Genomic DNA, 5,741 nt, shown 5'->3' with positions numbered 1-5,741 from the left:
CTGAACTATTAGGTGGGTGCAAAAGTAATTGCGGTTTTTGCAATTATTTTTAACCTTTTAAACCACAATTACTTTTGCACCCACCTAATAGAAGGAGTTTCTCTAAACATCTAGTCCAGCATATTATTGGAAACACAAGGCCCGGGGTTCAAATATTAGTGTTTTCCTTTGCAGACAGTTTTACTATGCAGACACATAATCTGTATAATAAGAGAACACCATGCATACTGCTTTATAACCTGTTTATCATTTAGCAATATATTTTCAACATCTTTTTAACATGAATAAATGTTTCATTAGTACTGCGGGGGGTGACGGGTTACTCAGGAAACAGACTCTGAGACAACAAATTTGAGCGCAGGAAGCTTATTAGGGAGTGCTCTTAAGATCAACACCATAGGGAAGGGGAATAACGTAGCATTAGGCGGAAGGGGAAGTGAGGCAATGATTCAGTCGTGGCAAGGGCTCCAGCTCCGGAGCTGGGAGGGCCCTGCAGAATTGTCCCATATGGAAGAAAGAAGACTGAGCCTTTATACTCCTGGGGGATGTGACATTGCGTAACGCAGCCAATTTCAGTGAGTGCAATTCCTGGAGATAGCTGGCAAATGAACGCTGTCAGCCTGTAGCACCCCCAGTATCTGGGAGTCCTGAAGGGGGTTCTGGGGAAGCACATCATAGTATCTACCACAGCTAGCGACTCTCTGGGCTCCAAATTACAGAAAACCCAACCAGCTCTTGCTTAACGAATAGTTCATTTTTCTCACTTAATATAAGGGCTGCAGTAGATGGTTGCTGACCTCAACAGCATCTTTCCCGTTTATTCGGAAAGCAAAACACTTTCTCAAAGCCCCCAGTAGACTCCTTATATTTCATTGACAGGAACTGGATCACATGGCCACTCCTTGGTACAAGGTAAGCTGGGGAAATGGGAACAGGACTGCTGTGCCATTGTGCCTGGAGCAGTGAACATTGCTTCCCTGAACAGTATCTGGGTTCTGTTACTGTAGGTGAAGAGGGGAGAACATTGTGGACGTGCAACTAGCAGAGCCCGCCACAAACAGACCTCTACAAAATTATTTTGAATAATTGGATATGGATATAACTTACTGCAACACTCCCCATGTTATTGGACATTTTGCTATTATCCACTGTGCTGCAATAAGCACTGTTGCCTGCCCATATCAAGATAAAATGCCAGATGTGTAATTTCTGAGCTGAGAGAATGTACCCTTTAATGATTTTGATAGATTACCAAGATGGACCTGAGAAAGAGTCTATAAATTTATGTTTCCAGGAGCAGTGAATAAAGAGGCCTAGTTCCCCTAGGCCTCTTACTGACACTGGATATGAACATTCTTATTAATTTTCATCAGACTTACAGTCTTTTAAAAAGCACCTTGTTTTAATTTGCATTTTGATTACTTTCTACTTATCATATTTATTCCTTTTTTAAATTGTAGTCCAAAAATAGGGCTTATATGGTTTCAGCGTTTTGGAAATGATTGAGAAATGATTGAGATAGACTTCATGTTTTGCTATTGTGCTGCAAAGCTTAATCACGGTAGGTCTGCAATTAACCGGAGTTGTTTGGTTAAATTAAAACTCCTGTCTGACACTGACTCCGTGTCAAAGCATGATACATTAGTATACAGTGTGTCTGTGTAACCATGAGTCCAAAGAGTTTCAAGGAAGTTTGACCCAACTTGTCAGCAGTTGTTTATTAATAACAATGAGATTGAAGGGTTGCACCTGGCCTCGGTGGGATACTCCCCAGCCCTCGCCCCAGAGTTCTGCTGGGCCTGCAGCAGAGATATGCCTAGGAGACCCGCAAAATACAAACAACCTCAGCAAAGACTTCGCTTTTGTCTCCCTGGTTCCGAAATGTTCTGTGCACACATCAGAGGTTCCCCATCCATGAGACGTCTGGCCTGGCCCTTACAGAAAGAGGATAATAGGAGCCTGCACCTGGCCTCTCCAGACCCCTGCTGTGAGTCATATGCTGTGATGTTTATTCTGACTTGCACACTCCTGCTATATCTAGTGTGTCCTTTCCCGGTAAACAACTGTACATTTGTAAGCCTTGTCATGAGTCTTCTTCAGCAAGTGAACCTGTTTACGTGCCACTGTTAGTGTAGCTATCTGTTCCATTTTTGTTAAGTCTTCCATGGGCACTAGGAAAAAAAGGTGTATTATCTAGTATGCATGTTTCTTTCCAGAAGCTGTGAAATAAGACCTATGAATTGTATTATTGAGTCTCTATACTTCTAATTTTGGTTTTATACATTTCAATGCCATTTCATTCAGCTTTTTGTCTCAAATTCTACTAATTTAAGTATTTAATCTTTGGTTTCCCTTCATTTGTGTCTGTCTTGCATATTTTCCCCATTTTCTTTATTTGATCTTCTTGTGCCATTGTGTGCTTTTTTTAGATATCATAGAATTGATTTTTTTTAAAAATCCAGTCTGGGAAATTTTATTTTATTTTTTATTTTTATTTATTTATTTATTTATTTTTTATTAGTTTCAGGTGCACAAGACAAAGTAATACTAGACGTTTCTCTTTCATGTCCTTCACAGTGTGTGAACCCCCTTCCCCCCATCCACTACCCCTCTGACATCGCACAGAGCCATTACATTTCCACTGTCTCTATTCCTAATGCTGTACTCCGCTTCTTCTAAGTACATACATATACACACACATATATATATACATACAAACTTGTAGTTGACATTCAGTATTGTTCAGCTTCAGCTTCAAGTATACAGTGCAGTGACCAGGCATCTACATCTTCCCAGAGGTGGTCTCCCAAATGGGACACGTGTCCATCGGATACCCTACAAAATCTTTACAACATTATTGATTACATTCCCCAAATTAATTTTCAAAACCCCGTGGCCATCTTGTGGTTACCGACTGTTTTCTAATCCCCTCACCTTCCCCCTTGTCCCCACCCCCCCATCTAGCAACCCTCAGTTTTTCCTCTATGTCTCCAAAACTGTTTCTGATTAGTTCATTCACTTATTCTTTTCTTTAGATTCCACATATAAGTGAGATCATATGGTATTTGTCTTTCTCTGTCTGACTTATTTCACTTAACATAATGTTCTCTAGGTCCATCCATGTTGTTGCAAATGGTAAGATGGAAATTTTATTTTTAAACATGGGAGTAAGTTCCATATATATTTATCATTATAACTAATACATTTAGTTCATCATCTTTTTCTATGCTATTTTTTAAATACATTTTATTGGGGAATATTGGGGAACAATTTGTTTTTCCAGGGCCCATCAGCTCCAAGTGGTTGTCCTTCAATCTAGTTGTGGATGGCACAGCTCAGCTCCAAGAATAGTGACCGTTTTCAATCTTTAGTTGCAGGGGGTGCAGCCCACCATCCCATGTGGGAATTGAACCGGCAACCTTGTTGTTGAGAGCTCGCGCTCTAACCAACTGAGCCATCCGGCCGTCCCTCTGGCAGCTCAGCCGCAGCTCGTTGTCTTCAATCTAGTTGTGGAGGGCGCAGCTCACTGGCCTATGCTCCAACCGACTGAGCCACCCAGCCGCCCCTTTCTATGCTGTTTTTAATGCCTCTTTGCCATTTCCTTTGTTTAATGATTTGTTTCTCTCTTATGAGTATTTTCTCTGCTTTTATCTTCATTGCTTTGGAAGGCATAGCTACACCGTTTAGTATTGTAAGTATGACCTTAAAGCATTCTGTGGGTCTGGGGAAAGACACATACAGGATGCTTTGATAGCAGTAAAGCTTTCAGAGACCTCTAGGTTATGGCACAAGGACTCAGGAGCCAACTTAAAGCTCCCACTAGTCACGGTTGGGACAATGTGAGTAAAGACAATTGCATGGATTAAACTCATCAAATAAGTTTGAATCCATGAGATCATATTTAAAAAAAAAAAAACCCTACTGTTTACCTTTCTTAAAAAACACCTTATTGTTTTTCTGTAGAGGAGTTTATGGCACCAGCAATATTTAGAAAACTGCTAAATAAAATATTCATGCAGAACAATAATTTAAAAAGCATTCATTCTCCAGCCTATGTTTCTTAAATTATCCGAATTATTAAACTGAAGTGGTAATCTTTTAGTTCCCCTTGATTAAGCCACGTTGAACTCACTTTTACTTTCCTCCTTCTCTTTGTTAATAAAATCTTACATTTAGATACAGATGAGTCATTTACACTTTTAAAAACTAACTTTGTAGTTTTCACATGATTTTCTCATTTTTGAACTCTTTTTTTCTCTCTCGTTATTGTGGTGCATATTTTTGTTAAATGTGTTTCAAGAAGTGAGCGTTGATATACTTTTGAACCCTGGCAGTATGGAAGAGTGGTTCCCATCATGGGCTCACAAGATCGGCTTGCCGAGGCACCATCCTGGCTCTTAGATAACTTACCTAACCTCTCTGGGCTTCAGTTTTCTCATCTGTAAAATGAGGATAATAAGATTCCTGTCTTGTTGTTCATGAAGTGGATGACTCGATATATAGTGCCCGTCACACAATGTGTGTTTAATATTTGTTAGCTATTATTGTGAAAGACAATGAGCCAGAGCCTACAGATCATTGGTCACAGTCTTTTCCTCTAAAAAGTCTCGCTGTCACTCCCTTTTCTTCTGAAAGCTGGTTTGCAGAGAAGTCTGAAACCAAACTGACTGTTGCCGTACAGCAGAGCGGTTAAGAGTTCCGCTCAGACCGCCGTGGTTTGTATCCTGACTCCTCAACTTATACTGGATGTGTGACCTTGGGCAAGTTACTTGACCTCTCTAATCCTTACTGTCGTCATCTGTAAAGTGGGGCAACTCATAGGCCTCCCTGTTGGGGACCACTTGCATCTGTTGGCCAAACTGTCCTTGCTCTCTTTTATTTATTGTTTGTCACTCCAACCTTTTAATTCTGGTGGGACTTCTAACCACAGTACCCTCAGCCCCTGGCCAGTTATCTTGCTCCATTCTCTCGGCCCCTGTGATGGGTCCAAGGGCGAGCACATGGCGTAAAGACAACTGGAGACCTTCTATGGGGAAACCAGGAGAGAGACACCGTCTCTTTCTTCTAGGGTCCCTGAGCTGGGAGAATGTGAGCCCGGAGCTGCCTGTGCCACGTCTGGAGGAAGCCTGTCTGCCACCATGAGGAATGAAAGAGCCGGGGCAGCTGGAGAGCAAAGGCATCCTGACAACGTGGTTTGAGTTCCTGAATCCAGTCAACTTAAAGGCCAGCACCACCCCTTTACTGGAATGCTGTGACCTCTAAATGAGAGAATTCATGTCAAGCACCAAGTGTGCAGAGCAGGGTAAGCCCTCAATAAATGATTTGTTTTCTCCTGTCTTGATGATTGCAGCTTTTTTTCTTTTGTAGTTAAAAATTGTTGCCAAATGTGTCTGTGTGTCTGATAGTTTCTTTTCCCTGAAATGGGGTAAGCTCTTTCAGTCTGCAGATAGAGATCTTCCTTGAGCTTAGAAAAACCTTTTTCTAACAGATCTTTCATTATGCGTCTCTTGGCCAGGAACATCAAGCACCTGTAATTTGGTGTTCATTGTCTGTTCTCCATATCGATCTTGCTCTGCTCTCATTTCCTGTCTCTTCCTCTGAATGTGGAGTTCCTGAGGGCGCGCACGTGGGTGATAGTGTTAAAGCTAACAGTTGTTGACTCCTTGTTCTCCCAGCCCTCCAGCGCCATATAATGCCCACGAGAGGACTCTAAGCTGCCTCCAGCCCCTTTCTATGGGAGG

General features: G+C 41.6%; 1 long non-coding RNA gene across 2 annotated transcripts; it reads left to right on the top strand.

Moving 5' to 3' along the window:
- Nucleotides 1-345: 345 nt before the first annotated feature.
- Nucleotides 346-5,337, top strand: LOC308494770. 2 transcript variants are annotated; one of them, XR_013992942.1, is made up of 4 exons: nt 346-575; nt 880-912; nt 1,902-1,987; nt 5,069-5,337. It is a non-coding gene; the product is annotated as an uncharacterized lncRNA (long non-coding RNA). The 2 variants fall into 2 exon arrangements; XR_013992943.1 differs by having other exon boundaries at nt 346-912.
- Nucleotides 5,338-5,741: the final 404 nt, after the last annotated feature.

The sequence above is a fragment of the Rhinolophus hipposideros genome (genome assembly GCF_964194185.1).
Source record: "Rhinolophus hipposideros genome assembly, chromosome: X".
Taxonomy (NCBI): Eukaryota; Metazoa; Chordata; class Mammalia; order Chiroptera; family Rhinolophidae; genus Rhinolophus; species Rhinolophus hipposideros.
This window is presented reverse-complemented; position numbering and strand designations above follow the sequence as displayed.